This window comes from Felis catus, chromosome A1 (assembly GCF_018350175.1).
Source record: "Felis catus isolate Fca126 chromosome A1, F.catus_Fca126_mat1.0, whole genome shotgun sequence".
Classification (NCBI taxonomy): Eukaryota; Metazoa; Chordata; class Mammalia; order Carnivora; family Felidae; genus Felis; species Felis catus.
In genome coordinates, this window is record NC_058368.1 from 162296429 (window position 1) to 162315074 (window position 18646).

Sequence of the window (18646 nt, forward strand, 5' to 3'; positions counted from 1 at the left end):
AAAGATTATATGTACATTGCTCAAGACTTCCACACAAGTGGATCAATAGTAGTTTTCAGTATCATGATTCTGACATCGTTCTTATGTGCAGGCATCTCCACATCACTGATTCAACCATCAAAGCAGTTTGGAATTTCAAATATTCTGTCTTTAGGTCCTTCATAAAAAAGAAATGAGCCATGTTCCACAGAGACCTTACTTTTGAGAGATCTTTATCTGCAACTCTCCCTAATAAGGTGAAGATATCAAGATTTGATAAATACAACACACACACACACACACACACACACACACACACACACACACACACACATATTTGTGTGTGTGTGTGTGTGTGTGTGTGTGTGTGTGTGTGTGTGTGGTAAGAGCCATAAGTATAGTATTTAAGTAAGTTTATAAACTGTTTCGTTCTATGACCTATTAATCCGAGAAGGTTAATCTGTGCAAAATCAAACAACAATAACAGCAAAACTGGAAAGAAGAAATTTTTTGTTTTTGTTTTCATTTTGTTTTTGTTTTTTTGGCTTGTATTTTTGTTTTATTTTAGTTTTCTGTTTGGTTGTTTGATATTAAGAAAGAATAAGATGTGATTTTTCTTGTCTACAGACTAGCAGGATGTAACAAGCACAAAAATTCTCTACATGATGGATGCTGGACATATTAGTTTTTTATTAAAAAAAGCGAAAACCGGGGCGCCTGGGTGGCTCAGTCGGTTAAGCGTCTGACTTCAGCTCAGGTCACGATCTCGGGGTCCGTGAGTTCGAGTCCTGCGTCGGGCTCTGGGCTGATGGCTCAGAGCATGAAGCCTGCTTCCGATTCTGTGTCTCCTTCTCTCTCTGCCCCTCCCCCGTTCATGCTCTGTCTCAAAAATAAATAACGTTAAAAAAAAAAGCGAAAACAAAACTCAAACCAACCAATGATTCTTTCAGATTTCAAATCTATCTTGAGAGTCAGTAGCCACACTGAGAGATCAGAGGTACCTTCATATGTAGGTGTCTATTAAATGATCATCTCTGAGCTGACCTGGAAGAAAGGATAGAGAAGTGGACTTTTCTTTAGTATCTTCAGATATTTAGACTTAATGACATACCTTTCCTTTGCATTCAGTGCATATATAATGCTTTTGAATATTATCTGGACACAGAGGAAATTAAACTGATAAATAATAAAATTATAACAGAAAAAATTTGGATTTAGCACTTTTATATTTTAAAAAAATGTTTAATGTTCATTTATTTTTGAAAGAGAGACATAGCATGAGTGGGGGAGGGGCAGAGGGGGAGACACAGAATCCTAAGCAGGCTCCAGGCTCTGAGCTGTCAGCACACAGCTCAACACAGGGCTTGAAGTTACAAGCTATGAGATCATGACCTGAGCCGGAGTTGGACGCTCAACCAGCTGAGCCACCCAGGCACCTCTGGATTTAGCACTTTAAAAATACCATGTGTTAATTTCCAAATTATAAAAATGGTGATAAATTTAAATATAAACTTAAATTACTAACAAATGTAAAGCATATGTAGATCATGTTGTCTTGTTATTCCCATAGCTCTTTATAATCAAGAAAAGAGTCTAGAAGAATATATATTAAAACAATACATTGAATTAGGAGAAAATATTGATTTATGTTAACTTTGGTATCATCAACAGAATTATCTTTGCCCTAAACATTTTAAGTTGGGCATGTGTTAGAAATTTCTGGACATTAAATACTAAATTCATGAAGAGATTTCTAATTCTCTTTTTCTAAAATAATCTTTCCTCCTTATTTTCTGCAATATCATCTTGCCATAACAATTATTTTTATTTTATTGTCATAACAATTATTTTTGAATTATTTTCATTATGATGCACACATTTCTTTTTCCTACTAATTTAAAAGTACTCCATCAGCAAGCACCACATGGTATTTCATTTTTGTGTCCATGGCACTAAACCTGTTCCTGGGATTAGAGCAAGTATTTATCAATGTTTGTTGAGCAAAACAGGCCATCTTTCCTCATCTTATTCTCTGTGAAGTCATGACTAAATGAAATCACTTAAAATTGATGTTAGTTCAGAAATATGATGTGCTCAAGGGATTAAAGATGGGGAAATTAGAAGTATCTATTTCTGTATATTATATGTAAATATTTGTTTTGTAATTATGTTGCAAATTAAATTGTCTGGGTAGGGTGTATATGTTTATTGGGTAGTTTTCAGCCTCCCCCAATCTCACTTACACAGGTTTCTCTTTTCTGAAATTGAGTGAAGAAGGAAGATTTGTTTCTGGCCCATAAGAAATGGTTAATTCTTAAAATACTGAAGATTTATAAAAGATGCCTTAGAACAAAACCAATTTGCAAAATACAAGGCATTTCCTAATGGTACTAATCTTGAGATATTTTTTTTAAAAAAGGAATTTGCTTCTATTGCAATAAAGACGTAACAAAATCTCAGCAGGCAAAGCCTCGGCTTATAGTAAATTCCCAAGCAAGATTTCCCAACTATAAACAAAACATATGAGTCCTTCATGTCTTCATATTTACTGACAAAAATTGTTTACCAAAAGGAAAGGCATATAAATAATTTCTGCTGTATCTCAAAATGCTAATACTCTCAATAGAATATTTTATGAAGTATTTATATAGCATTGCTGGAGACTCTGGTGAACTGTAAATCATGCCACTCTTCAGTGCAAGACTCTCAAAAATAAACTCCATGATTTTAGAAATAACTAGCAGGCCACATTTAGATTTTTCTGCCTAGGATTTGTCACTTGATTCTGTATACATGTACGGGGACACATACACACCAAAGGCCTTTAGTTCCATGTTAAATTTCCTCCAATATGTCCACTTTTAAAACTGTTAGAGTATAATACAGCTAATGAAATAACTGTAACAATGTAACAAAGAGTAAGATAACTAGGCTCCTTAAAAGGAGCATGTTCTCACGTTTTCTTTCCAGATCACCTTTGTAAACATGAATGATTTATCTTATATTTCCTTGCTGGAGAGCCTAGAGTATGTGTAGAAATTATTTGACATGTTCTTAGAGAAAGCAGAAAGTGGAAAAGAACTTGATAGGGAGAGTTAAAGAAAAAACAAGAGAACAGATAAAAACACAGATAGTCAACTTGTAGTTACCTTTTCCACAGGAACTTATAGCAGCCGATTACACGTATTCACCAAGTCAGGTAAAGGAAATCAAGGATCCAGGTCCATATGACGGTCCAGTGTTAAAATTTACATAGGCCCTAGAGAAATAGGTTTATTAGATGAAACTAGGTAAGTAGACTTCTAAGGTGTTAGTTGAAACATGAATGAGTGAATCAAATAGAAACACTGAATTTTCTAGGCACAAATTGTCACATTCCTTTACCTTAATTCACTTGGTGTATAATACAGTAGAATCTGTGGATTTGTTTTCACAGAGACTTCTGACATCTAGACAGTTTAATGTTAATAAAAAATGTTTTATAATTAAAATGGAGAAGCTTTGTTGGAACTATTTTACTCCAGCGAAATTTTTAATATTCAACACATAAATTGATAGCTAGTATTATATCATTTAAAGTACTACTGTGAAGTTATCTGAGTAGCATTTAATTTAGGTGGAATAATTCACTTTGGGTCAGATTTGAAATATATTTATTTTTTACATATGAAAGAAGCAACAGTGAGAAATGAGAAATGACAAATTTGCAACAACCAATATCCTAAGCAATTAAGTTGGGAACAGTAAATTAGCAAAATCTGGGAAATACACTTTCAGGGAATTATTATTAATGGTTAGATGTCTTGAAGTTAACTTATTACAGGGTGGTGATTCAGAGCACAAGTTCAAGAGAATGGTCTTCAGAAAGTCATGCAAGCATTTTCTGCCTGTTTCCTTACGTCTAATAGGTAGACAATAATAGCATTTGCCTCATTGTGTGTTGAAAGCAAGATATTAATATATAATTTAATTTGTGTAGGCATTTAAAGTGATACATAACACATGCAGAATATTGCTACAATGTCTTGATTTAACCAGATACAAAAAAAAATGATCATGGTTTAGTTTTATTGATGGGATAATAGAAATCTACTCTAAGCCTTTCTTTATTCTTTCTACTTGTTCAAGCCCATGATGTAGGAAATAGAGAAGAAACAAATAACACATCTAATGCTTGTAGCTAAGCATATCCATGCAAATATTAAACACAGAGTTATTAGAGAGTATGAAGAATCTTACATGTTTTTGAAAGAAAGGAGGACAAATAATTACTTGACAGATATAGAAGTACAGATTGTTGCAAGGACAAAAAATATTACAAGAGAAGTCATAATATATAAAAACTACATTAAAATTGGCTTAGGTGAAATTTAAAATGTTTATATCAGTAAAATTTTTTAAATTGTCACATTCTTGATATATAATAATATTTTTTCAGCATATCAACCTAGAATCAGAATAACTAGGTCAGAAGCAATGTGAAGTGTAATCAAATCCAATTCCACACTCAACAAGTTAAAAATTGAACCTATATGTACTAATGGCATAAGTATTGGAAGCCATTCTTAAATGAATACTGTGTCATTCAATCTCACGTGCAAAACTAGGCACGGACATTAAAAAATAACTTGTTACAATGAAGGGGGTTCATGGCTAACAGAAATGATGATGAAATGTTTAGAGCTGTTGAAATCGAAATCAGATCTGGGTGCTAATAAAGGAATGTCTAACTTTTCCTTTTTTAAAGAAGATTCTGTGATGAAAAATGCAGACCCAAAAACAGATATGTCAACACCATATAATTCAAAAATATTAATTAAGCCTATACCCACTTCATTACATTCAATTAGCGCTGAGGGATTTGTGGCTCCAAAAGGACCTATAAAAACTGATGTGATTATAAGGAGGTCTTTAGTGTATCCTTTTTTAATTATTGAAAAAAAACCATATTCTCTAATTATAAGATTTATATTAGGCAAAACTTATTAAGCTATTTAAGTAGTATTGGCTAATACCAGGCTTAATGACCCATTTAAGAGTGCAGGGAAATATTACTTAAAATTAGAATTATTAAAGAAAATCTAACATGCATAGTGCTAACATATACAAGAAGCATCTCTATGTAACTATTGCTATGAAATAAAATATTGATCTATTACAAAATGATATATAGTATCAGAAAAGATTGCTTGTGTAAAATAGTATAAAGATCTCAATATATATAATCATATATTTAATTTATATAATTAAAGCTATATAAAATATACATTTTTTAACTTGATATAGTTTTTAAAATAATGTAGCTAGAGAAAATAATTGTTAACTAAATGTTCCATATTTAGTCAGGTAGGGACATGCATGTGTCTCTTCACTTTTCAGTACAAAAATGTTGCTAAATATTACATTTATTGTTGTTGGTCAGGAAAAATAATAGTATTTTTTTTTGGCTAAAAGCTAAATTATTCCAAATTTGAAGGAGCATGGTTTTATATATAAGTGTGTGTGTGTATAATTTTGTATATTATATATTTTATAATATTTACATAAATATTATATATTTCATGAAAATATATTACTTGGTTTATGATATTTAAGAGAACAGAACAATGTCTAACAAGCTGTTTTTCAATAAAAGTCAGAAATTATTTAGTTTAAAATATTTTGTAAGATAATAGATACCATGTATATCTTCTTTCCTATTCTCTCAGATAGAGTTCTCTTCAATTGAAAGGAACCTGGCTAGAATCCTGTTGTAAAAATAAATGTCATCAAACTACAAAAAAACATTAAGCAAATCCTTTGATAATAGGTAATACATATACAATTGTATTCCCCACACTGTCCTGGCTTACTTCCTATTCCCCAAGGCTATTTCAGTCAAAGTGGATCTGGGTGTCGTCATACAGCTCTCTGTCTGATGAAGGCATCTGCCACACTGTTCACCATTTCCTCCAATTTCCCCATGTCCTGACAGAGATCCTCATTTTCTATAATATTATGCAATGCCATCTCATTAATCGGAATATCTAGTTGATGTATCTTGTAGGGATTCATTCAGGGACAGAGCTTTAAATAGCAGCTATTTATATGTTAATTAATAAAGTGACATGCACAGCCCTGTGATTAGACCATGCACATAACCTATTGAGCATATTGCTATTTTCGATTTTCCTCCCACATGAAGATTTAGAGCTGCCCTCTCTAGCTCCCTTTTAGTATGCTTATGCAAATGAGCTGTTTCTATAATCTTGTTAATAAAGGGCATTCTCATCATTAAGAATAATTTTTAAGGGAAAATAGAAACTGCTTATGTATCATCATATCGATCTTATTTTGTGAAGATGTGACAGGCTTTGCTAAAAGCTTCCTTTAACCACAAAATCTCCCTTAGAATTGGATGGAAGGAAAGGAAGAGATTGAATCATTTGGAATTAAAAGACCAATATAAAGATGAAATATGTTCTAAGTTATCAAAGAAAACACTTTGGTAGCCAAAGCATGATACCAGTATCTAAACAAATTAGAGGCTGATTACTATGAATTTTTCTTCACTAAATATGTATTAAGGACCTACTGTGGGTAGGCTTTATGCAAACAGTAGTAAGAAGGAAATATAGTAGTATGGAAATCTCACATTCTTATAGTATTTTTAACATGAATTCCAACTAGCAACAGATTATCTGTGAATAATTATTTAATGATTATATTATCACACAATTTAGTGGCTTAACACAGCAATCACTTATTTTGCTCAAAAGTTTGTATATAGGTTATTCTTGAATATAAGTATTCAAGTTATTCTTCTTACATAATTATTTAATGATTATATTATCCCAATGGCTTAACACAGCAGTGATTATTTTGTTCAAAGGTTTGTATGGAGGTTAATATTCAAGTTATTCTTCTGCCATTGTTGAATAGGTACACTCATGCTTCTGTGTTTAGCTGTTACTTCTGCTTCTCAGTTGCTTCTGCTTCTGGGGGTTGACTCATCAGCTGAGATCATGAGAGTGACCTGGTCCCACCTCTTCCTCCTCCAGTAGGCCAGTGAAGCCATCTCTACAAGGTGGAAATGTAGAGGGTCAAAGAGCATCAAGAGAGGGCAAGCCCCAATAGGCAAGCTTTCTTCAATTATTTGTTTATATCATGTAGACTCGCTATTGTGCCATTGGCCAAAATAAGCCATGAAGATGGCCCAAAATTCAGTGTTAGAGTAGACCACTGCAGGCATGAAGAGGCAGGCATGAATAAACAAGGAACCATAACTGTAACGATATCTACCACAGTGTGCCCTGAGATCCCCAGTGCTCCACTTTTCTCACAATGCAAAAGACATCTATTTCTTACCAAAAAACCCACAGAGGTCTCATTGGATAATCATGGAATCAGTCTCAAAATCTAAGAGCATAAAGTCTATAATCAAATTTGATGGAGATTTTTAAAATACAGTTATGCTTAATTCTGAAACCTATGAAATAAAAAGCCAAGTTATGTGACCTCCTCATACCAACGTCCCATGACGAAATAAGAATGGGATAGTCACAAAAGATTCTGTAGTCCCAAAAGGGGGAAAACAAAAGGTATGTACAGTCTGTTGCTGTATAACTTTTTGAAACCCTACCTGTTGCTAAGGCCCTTATACACTGGAAGCAAGGAATGTTCCTTTATGAGGGACACATTCTATTCCCTAGGAGTGAATCCCCATTCCATTATCTATCCTTATTATTATTGACTTTTCTCTCTGGCCTCTTGGATTCACACACTCACACATTTTATATATATATATATATATATATATATATATATATATATATACACACACACACACACACAAACACACACACATACATATGCATATATATGTATATATATACACACATATGTGTATATATATATATACATGTATATATACATATATATGTATATATATATGTATATATATATATATATATGATCCTCTATGTATTCCTATAGTGTAGTGGCTTTCTTAGCCTGGTACTTGCTTATAAAAAGGCCCAAGAGTCTTTTAGAAACTCGAGCAGTGTCATCACATTTTTATCTAATCTGGTATGGTCATTTGTTAATAAAACTCCTTAAAAATTTGTGGAATTTCTACATATCAGCTTGAGACCCACTTTATTCCAGCAGAAATACATCAACAGTTCTTTTTGAGATCAGCCTTTCTCCACTCTGGGCATTTCAGGCTTCTGTGGCCAGTGCTTTAAAGATCCTTAGAATCTCTTTTGTCTGACTCAACTGCTCTCAGTGGAGGGTGCTTTTGCTCTTCAGGAGACATTTTAAAATGTCAGGAGACATTTTTTGGTTGTCACAATTAGAGTGAGGGTGGTGTTCTGTCATTTAGTGGGTAAAGGCCAAGGATATTCCTAAACATCTTTCAATGCACAAGACACTCCCCACAATGAAGAATTATCTAGTCCAAAATGTCAATAGTACTGAGTTTGAGAAACCCTGGTCTGGTTTGTAGGATCTTTTCGGCACTGATTTAGTTTGGAAGTTTTAAGAGAAGTTTGTGGTTCTTTTCTTTTAATGTTTATTTTTGAGAGACAGACTGTGAGTGGGGGAGGGATGGAGAGAAGGAGACACAGAATCTGAAGCAGGCTCCAGGTTCTGAGCCATTAGCACAGAACCCGATGTGGGGCTTGAACTCATGAACTGAGCGATCATGCCCTGACCATGATCAGGCCCGTGTCAGGATGCTCAACCGACTGAGCCACCAAGGCACCCAGAGAAGTTTGTAGTCCTTACAGTCATACCCTTGCCTGAATACTCTCCCCAGCCAGCATGTTCTTTATTTTTTCCCCTATATTTTCTTTAAAAATCATTTATAAGCTAGAGACCATGAACTAAGAGCCAAGGTTGTTTTATAACCAGCTAGTCCTATTCCTCTGTCTTGCCTCTAAATTCTGCTTACATATAAATGGTTCCCTATTTAGCTCAGCTACTTGTTATAATACCTTATTTTGTGTGGTTAGGCATGCTAACAGATGTTTTCAACATCATTTCCAATAAGACCAAAAAAGTTTTAGGTACAGTTTTGAGATTCCAAAATACTATAGGTACCAGTTTTGCCAACTGTTTCAGGCCTACACAAGCTGCCATTTTTCTAGCCTCCAAAAACAATTTCCTCACCAAAATCTTCAGCCTTCAACTAACAGTTTTCTCCCTGCTTTTCCAGATTACATTAACAATTTCCTTGCTTCTGCTGCCCGCCACATGATCCCAAAGCCAATGTCATGTTTTATATTCTTTTTATAGCAGTACCTCATTTCTGGTACCAATTTCTATATCAGTTAGATTTTTTTTCTGCATAATAAACCACATCAACTTTCAGTAACAGAAAAAAACACAAATATTTATTTCGGTCACAATTCTATGAGTCATCAGTTTGGCCTGGACTCAGCTAGGTGGTCCTTCTTCTGGTACTGGATGTGCTTTCTCATGCATCTGCATACAAATATTGGTCACTTGGAAAGTACTGCTTTGCAGGGCTGACTGATCCTCAAAGGGCAATGCCGCTGACTGGGCTATATGTCTCTCAACATGCAGCAGGCTCCCCCAGGAGCAACAACTGGGAAATGATTTTCAAGGATCTTTTCCTTTGTCATGTTTGATACTGACCTATTATCCTAAAGGCCAAAACAAATTACATAGTCAAACCAAGATTCAGTTTAGGAAGGGATTATTCAAGGTAATAGTCTCAGAGAACCATAAATATATCATAATCAACCAGAGGGTATTTTTTAAAACCACTTTACTATGATTGATCAACATATAAAAAGGCATACATATTTAATGTATACAACTCTATGAATTTCCAGATAAGTATACACCATGAAACCATAACTGCTATCAAAGCCATAAACATACCCAACTCCCAAAGTTTCCTCCCACCCTGTTAATTATTACTATTTTTGTATCTATGTGGTACAAATAGTTAACATAAGGTCTACCCTCTTAGAAAATTTTAAATATACAATATTTATTGTTGGTTATATGCCCTATGCTGTAGAGTAGATCTCCAGAACTTGATCTTGTGCAACTGAAACTTTGTACTCTTTAACCATCACCACTCCTTCCCCCCTCTTCACAAACAACTTAAATGTTTATCAACAGATAAATGGATAAATAAAGTGTGGTATATACATACAATGGACTATTATTCAGTGTTAAAATAGAAGGAAAGCCTGCCAATTCTGGTGGCACGCCTGTGCCTAGTGGTCATTATACTAAATGAAAGACAAATATTATATGGTCTCACCTACATGTGGAATATAAAAGACTCCGACTCATACAACCCCATGGTTTTAAGAGGTTTTTTTTTTAAACAGATCTTCATTAGTAACAACAAAAATTATTAGACATTAGATTAGCTTCTTTAGTAGTAAAAACAATTCTTTGTAAATACTTCAAGAAGTGTTCCATTGTTCTTATTGTTGCTCAATAAGTTCTCATAAAAGCTATGAAGATTATAGGGAACTAATAATGGAAATATGTATTATACAGGACACAACGGTGCAATCAAGTTAGATTATGATAGCGTGAAATGAAAACTCCAGACAGGTGATCTCTAAATGTCATTTTGAAAGAGGATTTGGACCAAGATTTATGTGCTTATTCCCTGTATTCTAGTCCTCATCCTAAATCCATAATGCAGTCTGGTAGAAGCCTCTATGAATTCGTGGAAGTCAACTGAGGATTCCCTACTGTTAAGTATCTAAGAAGGAGAGGTCAAGGGATAACAATGCCTCAGTCACATCAGTACTCAGGAGCCTTCCACCACCCCTGTCCACTTGTCTGTTTGTTTGTATTATCGTTCCAGGACAAAGACCTAGATTGGAATTCTTATTCTGCTTTTATCTTTTAACACTTTAAGAGTTCCATAGCAGGGATTTTCCCAATAAACAGAGTGTTTTTGTAATGGTCTTTATTCCACTGATGGTAGAAGGAAGACTCAAAGAGGCTTATCTGGCAATTGGACTGGATGTCAAAACTCAGAACCAAGGGATACCCCTAACTGCCCCTTCTACTCTAATGCTTGAACAACGCTGTCATCTATGAGAAAAAAATCATTGTGGGATCCATTCAAATACGAAAACCTAATAAATCTGGCAAGATAAGAATATTCAAAGCCCTAATTTCTGATTCTTTGAATTTTAGTAAAATAAAACAAACCCAACAAAGCATAAAAATAAGTTAGATTTAAAATATGAAGCTATTTTTGTGTCCTTGGGTGGTTCAGTTGGTTAAGCTTCTGACTTTGGCTTAGGCCATGATCTTGCGGTTCGTTGGTTTGAGCCCTGTGTCAGGCTCTGTGCTGACAGCTCAGAGCCTGGAGCCTGCTTCAGGTTCTGTGTTTCCCTCTGTCTCTGCCCCTCCCCTGCTCATGCTCTGTCTCTGTCTCTCAATAAATAAATGTCATTTAAAAAAATGAAGCCATTTTGGCCACCATAGCAAATCCTCATGCATCTGTTTCCAAGGTTTGGGGAATTAATAGAGAGAGAAGAAAAGAGACAGAGAGAGAGAACTCTCCAACCTATACTCTTGATCAAGGAAAGGTGAACATAAAAATCCCTTCTGTAGGTTGCAGTTCTAGGTATAGTGATGTGTCAGAATACACGCATCTAACTCAAATCTAACTCAATTGTTTGGCTTTCTGACACAAATGTTAGCTATTAAGAAATCAATTTTGTTTTATGACAGTCATAACAATTAAAAAACTTTTACTTCTTTATTTTTGCAGCTTTTGACTATCACATGAAGTTAAAAAAGACATGAGGAACAAAGTTGCATGTTGATGATGTTTGCTCTTTTCTGAGTGGAGTGATTAGCAAATTAAAATTCATAGACTTACGTAATACTGGTTGGGAGGGAAATGGAAACTAATATTATGTTAATTCCTTAAATGTGTCTAAAATCTATTACTGTCACTTTAGATCCAGATAAATGTCAAAGCTCTCTTAATTCTTTTTGTAATTGAAAAGCATCCTGAATCATCTTCAAAACTAGGTTCCTTTTCCATCTTTCTTTGGCATAGATGGAGTATTAAGATTTCATGAAATTCTAGTTATTTATGAATGAAAATGTGATTTTTATAACTAAATTTACAGTGATGCCTTTAGATGAAATGCTAATTAAGAATTAATGGGGACGAACCTTTGGAGCCATAGATTTATTTTCCAGCAATGCAACAAAAGGCATGCAATGCATAATGACAGCACTCTTAATGATAGCACAATAGCGAAATGATCATATAGTCAAACAAACAAAGATGCAAATAAAACAAGTCTGATTCTAATTATATATTGGCTATCCTAGCATAAACTGAGATATGATTATAGTAAATACATCAATTTATCCATATCTTCATGTAACAAATTCACTGGATGGCAGCTAAACCGAACAGCTCAGGTAAGAATTTTTTTTTTTAATTTTTTTTTTTCAACGTTTATTTATTTTTGGGACAGAGAGAGACAGAGCATGAACAGGGGAGGGGCAGAGAGAGAGGGAGACACAGAATCGGAAACAGGCTCCAGGCTCTGAGCCATCAGCCCAGAGCCCGACGCGGGGCTCGAACTCACGGACCTCGAGATCGTGACCTGGCTGAAGTCGGACGCTTAACCGACTGCGCCACCCAGGCGCCCCAAGAATTTTTTAATGATTCCTAGATACCATGATATAATGTGGCACAACAAAGGTGACTCTTCAGTGAACTTTCAGCTTGATGTTTAAATCATAAAGTGCAGATTTGTGAGATAATAATAAACAATATCTAATGATAAATAATATTTCCCCAAAAGACAGGCAGTATGCAAATATATGTCAATATGTTTTAAGTAAAATCTATTTAGAAGTCATCTCCTTTTTATGTTCTAGTCCATTACACAAACAATTATTGAAAGTTTCTATTTTACCTCGAATGCATTACTGTACACTGGGATATTATATACCCTTTTTACTTAAGAGCATTTATCTTTGTATTTTTTAGTCATTTTACATTTTGCTTTTCTTTTTGCAGAGTATTTTTTAAAGATTTATTTATTTATTTATTTTGAGAAAGGGAGAGAGAGAGAGCAAGGGAGGGCCAGAGCGAGGGAGAGACATAGAAACCCAAGCAGGCTCCGCGCTAGGGCTTGATCTTATGACCGTGAGGTCATGACCTGGGCCAAATCAAGCATTGGGCTGCCTGAGCCACCCAGACACCTCTACTTTTCATTTTGAAAATTAGCTTTAACAGTGTTATCTATTTACCTGGATTCACTCTGCCCCAGACACTTTTGAGAGTGCTTTGTGCCTTTTTTTATTCAGTTGAGACTCTGTATGTAATTATTTTGCATAATATATGAATACACTCCTCAACTGGCTTCAGTGTTAAGTCTCTTTTAACTCAGAATTTATCCTCATCCAGATTAAACATGAATAGTCATTTATTGACCTGTTATTATAATTCATCACAGAAGTTCTTCACATAAAAGCAATAGATTGATCATATTCAAACCTTGGCACCGGAACTGAACTAAACCATTGTTGCGGGATTTTTTTTTACCTCAATACCCAGGGTTTGTTGTCTCCCTACTTCGAAGAATGAAGAGGTGAACACAGAATAAAATGAGCAGCTGGCAAAAGTTTATTAGGTTATAAGTAGAAAGAATTGTATGAAAGCTCTCTTTACAGAGAGGGAGCATTCAAAAGTGAATGTCCTCAACCATAGGCAAGGGACTTTGTTTTATAGTGTTTGCTTCACCCCCCACCTTCCCCCTTGTTCCTTCTCAGGTTCTACCCTTATTGGTTAGAAACTGTAAATGCCCAGTCCTTCACTTTTGATTGGCTCATTTCCATTGTGTGAGGGGTGATCTATGGCCATACTGTTTTTGTGGGTCATATGTTTTATGGTCTACTTATTTTTAGTCAGGTCTTTTGTTTGTCAAATTCCTGAGGGAAACCTGAGCGGGAATACATGGTATCTGTCACATTCTCAAGAGGAACTTCAGGCCTGAGGGATTTTGCTCAAGGTCAGATGTTCCTAGAAGAAATGTTTTAAAATTTGTGTTTTTCCCCACCCAGGGACCTCAGGTCCTAGCCTCTCCCTTTCTGCCTACTGAATCCTATCTTTCCCTATCATACCATGACTAATATAATATATTACAGGTGTTTTAATTTTAAACATTTTTTAGGAAGAAATATGGAGGATATTATCACACTGAATTTTAATATATATTACTTTTTAAATTCCTGTATTTTTTCTTGAGCTTTTGGAACCCATTGCTTGTTATTCACTAGTTAATGAAAGCAAATACCAAATGCACAAATTAGTTGCAAGTCCATTGCCAAATGCCTAGTTACTTTGAGTCATTCAAGACCAGTATTTAACAAGCTTGTTATGGAACGACAGATACGTTTTGCACTGTTACATTTTCAAAGTCATTTCACTGAAGGGGAAATGATTAATGAGCAGCTGATGCAGTGACCTCCTGCGAGGATTAATAAAGAGGAGACCACCACATGGAAGGAAGCACTGATCATAACTTGTCATCTTATAAACACGTTTATGCCACCTCCAGATTCACTGCATTTTTATGGAAATTTAAATCTTTCCCAATGGTAGAATGCCTCCATTAATGAGCATGGAAATGCAAACAGAGTTTTATTACCATCAAATGCAGAAGACCCAGGAGTGCTTCATGGGGTGCTGAGGGCTGCACAATTGATTTTTGGGCTCTTTTAATGATATCGGTTCAGCAAAATCTCTTTCAAGATACTAGATTTATTGAATGTGTGTATTCATTTATGTGTCCATCTGAAATATTATTTTCTTCTAGCTCCAAAACAGGTGATTTTACTTCATTATGAGCAGTTCTGGTCAGGAAGCACCCTTAGAAGTTTTATTCAGTAATGCATTTTACCTATATAGGAAATTTCTAATCATAACTCAATTTCTAGAACAGCACAGAAGGAAGGAATTCTCACCAGCACCTTTAAATTCTCTCTTCATAATACTGTATTAAGCTGACAAAGCTTCTCAACTCCAGATTATGAGAGTCAAGAAGATGGTAAATGATAGTGTAATTCTTGAGAAGTGACATCAGAAATAACAACAGCACTAACTTCAGAAACCCACCTCCAAATTGCACAGGCACCATTTGGAACACACACCAACACCCAACACAAAATCCCCAACCAAGTTATCTCACATTAACATTTTGAGATGCTAAAGGTCATGATAATCGTGAATGTTTTACATAGCAACAATGCCAGGATGGCAGATCAGACTTGTTGGCATTACAAAAACTGACAGAATCTGGAAAGGATGAAATATAGTTGGTGTTAAAGAGGTTAATAGTTTTATTAGATGAGTATGAAGAATGAATGAATGAATGAATGAATGAATGAATTGGAAATATGGAAGCTTCTTTAATTTTGTTTACTAGTAGTGCCAGCCAGGCATTTGTTCTGAACTTGAACACACCACTAGGTGACTATTTGATGGTTTGGCAGAGTATTGATACGGGCAGAGTATTTCCATATTGTTAAAACAGTGGAAAAATCACACAAAACTAGATTTGATCAAATGACAATTGTTAATAGTTACCTATTACTGGATAACAAATCACCACAAACTTTGCAGTTTGATGCGATATACGTTCATAATCTCAGCTTTCATGGTTTAAAACAAACCTCCCCAGGATGCTTCCAAGCTGTCACACTGGCTGCGTTCTAGAGCTTGGGGTCCTATTCCAAGTTCATGTAGTTTCTTGCAGAATTGAATTCCACTGAGTTACAGGATTTAAATCCACATGTTCCTGCTCATTGTCAGCTAGGGGCCACCCTTAGCTAGCTCCCAGATACCACCAGCAATTCCTTTGCATATGGTTCTCTGGGAGGCCCCATAAAACCATGGTAGCTTACTTCTTCAATGCCACTTCTTCACTCCAGTTTGCTAAGGTGGAATCTTATATAATGCAATGTAATCCCATCACCTTTGTATATTTTATTAGGATATGACGAATATAAGGTCACCTTAAGTGTGTCCACCACTACAAATAAAAGTAAAAAACAAATACGGGTGCCTGGGTGGCTCGGTTGGTTAAGCGCCCAACTTTTGGTTTTGGCTCAGGTCATGATCTCATGGCTCTGCATTGGGCTCTGCACTGGCAGCCTGGAGCCATCTTGGGATTCTTTCTGTAGCCCTCTCGCTGCCCTCCCTCCCCCCATGCTATCTCTGTCTCTCTCAAAATAAATAAAGAAACTTAAAAAAAAGTAAAAACAAATAATGATTGAAGAAAATAAACCAATATAACAAATATTCAACTTTAACTTCATTATCATTAAATTAACAAAGAAACGTCAACTATATCAATCATTCTGTCTTCTGAATTGATACACTTTCTTTAATTTTAACCTTATTGTAGTATTCAATGCTGCTGAAATGAGAATAGCAAGATGGGCACTTCCATGTACTTCTTGTAGAAGTAACTTCTTTATGGAAAGCAGAGGTTAAGAAACATCGGAGTCCTTGCCTGTCTCCACCCTAGCCTTGTCAGGGTGATCACTGCAAAACATTCATAAGTAGGAAGAGTATATGGAAATTCTTTAAGTGTGTGAATCAGTTTTACAACCTGTTAAGCTCTTTGAACAATTTGCAAGGCTAATGTATGTAATAATTTTCAAAAGGAAACTTTCCATCTCCAAGAAATGGAAAGTGAATGCCTTTCCTAAAATTACAAAGGTAACACAAACTGAGCTCCACTTTTTACTGCCACAAAGAGCCAGAGGGAAATATTGTAGTTCAAGGCATGTCAAACAGGACTCCAATGGCTATACCCCAGAGTAAGAGAGAATCAGAAATAGACCGACTCTAACAGGAACTGATGCTCGGTTCAAACCTTTCAATACCCACACCCAAATACTTGCCAAATGATAAGGATTCCATTTGGTATTTATTTCTAAAGCCCTTGCCTTATTGCCTGCATGCTGCCAGATTCTCATCACTTCATTTCTGGATTACTGCAGCTGCCACGTGTTAGTCTTACCTCCAATTTCACTCACTTCCCAAATGCCAGCCAAATGACCTGTATAAAGGGAAAATCCTGCTCTTTAACCTTTTGGTGTCTTCTTTGGCTGATCTTAGCATAAAATCTGAAATCTTCAGGGGTGCCTGGGTGCCTCAGTCGGTTAAGCAGAGAACTTCGGCTTAGGTCATGATCTCACGGCTTGTGGGTTCAAGCTCCACATCAGGCTCTGTGCTTGCTGCCTGGAGCCTGCTTTAGTTTCTGTAAATCCCTGTCTCTCTGCACCTCCCACTCTCTCTCTGCACATCCCCCACTCACACTTTCTCTCTCTCAAAAAATAAACACTAAAAAAAATTAAATCTGAAATCTTCATGTGCCTATATCTATCTAGTCCTTTAGATAATACTGCAACTCATCTTCCTCCATTCTCCTCTTCTCCACCTTCTTTCCCATCATCTAACTTCCTGAATCATTTGTTGTTCCAGGAATAGAAAATGCTGATTTTGCCACTAAGCCTTTGGACATACTCCATCATCTACATCATGTTGTCTATTTTCTCCACTTCTTACCTAGTTATCTCACACCCTTTCTCTGATCTAGCTTAAACATGCCTTTCTAATGACTTTCAAGAAGTTTCTCCTAACCATTCACACAAGAGTCACTGTGTATACCCATCACAATTGCCTAGATATATCATAAATGTAAGGGTATTTTTAGTCTGCCCTGAGAGCTCTGTTTGGGACAATACTATTTTCTTTGGCCCTGTTTCTCCAAGCCATTGTTTAGAGTTAGCCTATTTTTAACAAATATATGGTAAATGAACAAAGGATCTAAATAATCAAATGCCATCCCTGATGTCTTAGCAGTCCAAGGATCACCCTGTGACTGTTCATAAAAATAATAAGTGATTTCCGACCTCAGAGATCAGGGTAGATGCCTCCTCCAGAGCAGCTCACTGGATACTTAGGTTGACAGATTTAAAGTGGGCACTAAAACTTCTAGAGCAGCCTCAGCTGCAGAGCTGGGAAGGAGAAGGAAAACTCAGGGCATATCTCAACTAAGATTTTATAGCCCAGCCTCTCACAGATGGCCTGTGATGGCATACCTCGTGTGTGCCTACTTATAGTTCTTTCCATCCATAAAATGATCATCCGGTCTTTATGGTTATGTCCCCAAGGGAGGCCTGGTAAAGATTCATGCATTCGTTTTTGCAAAGTATGTACTAGTATTCCATGAATAAAGACACTCTAAATACAAAGCATTTTTTTGTCATTCATCCAGATGCCCTACCCACCGTCCAACCTATTTGATTCTGTGCTACCAAACAGCTGCCGGCACCCACCAAGAGCATCTGGTTCCATTTCATGTTGGCAAGGGCCACATTAGCAGTAAAACAGCTAATGCTTTTTAGATGGCCTCATGATTACAGCTTTTATTGGTACCCCAGGTAATTGAGTTAATAAATTTAATTGCCAGTGCTGACACTTCCTCCCACCAGCTTCCCCTCCTCTAACTTCTTCCCCAGCTCCTCCTAGTCTACACACACACACACACACACACACACACACACACACAGGCAGAGAAACCATTAATAAGAATATGCATCTAATAGGACAGGTGACCTCACAAAACACTTCTGA

At 35.8% G+C, this 18646-nt stretch overlaps 2 long non-coding RNA genes across 4 annotated transcripts in view; both read right to left on the reverse strand.

The window, feature by feature from the left end:
- Positions 1–806: 806 nt before the first annotated feature.
- LOC123379217 lies at positions 807–5172 on the reverse strand. The gene is made up of 3 exons (XR_006583439.1): positions 3129–5172; positions 981–1023; positions 807–858 (listed from the first exon to the last, which is right to left on the reverse strand). It is a non-coding gene; the product is annotated as an uncharacterized LOC123379217 (long non-coding RNA).
- A 1488-nt stretch (positions 5173–6660) lies between these two features.
- The window catches only part of LOC123379215, a 73148-nt gene continuing 61162 nt past the window's right edge, over positions 6661–18646 (reverse strand). The window contains exons 1-2 of one of the 3 annotated variants that reach the window (XR_006583438.1): positions 7601–7661; positions 6661–7038 (exon numbers count right to left, since the gene is read on the reverse strand). This is a non-coding gene — a long non-coding RNA (uncharacterized LOC123379215). The other 2 variants (XR_006583434.1, XR_006583436.1) reach the window with 2 other exon arrangements.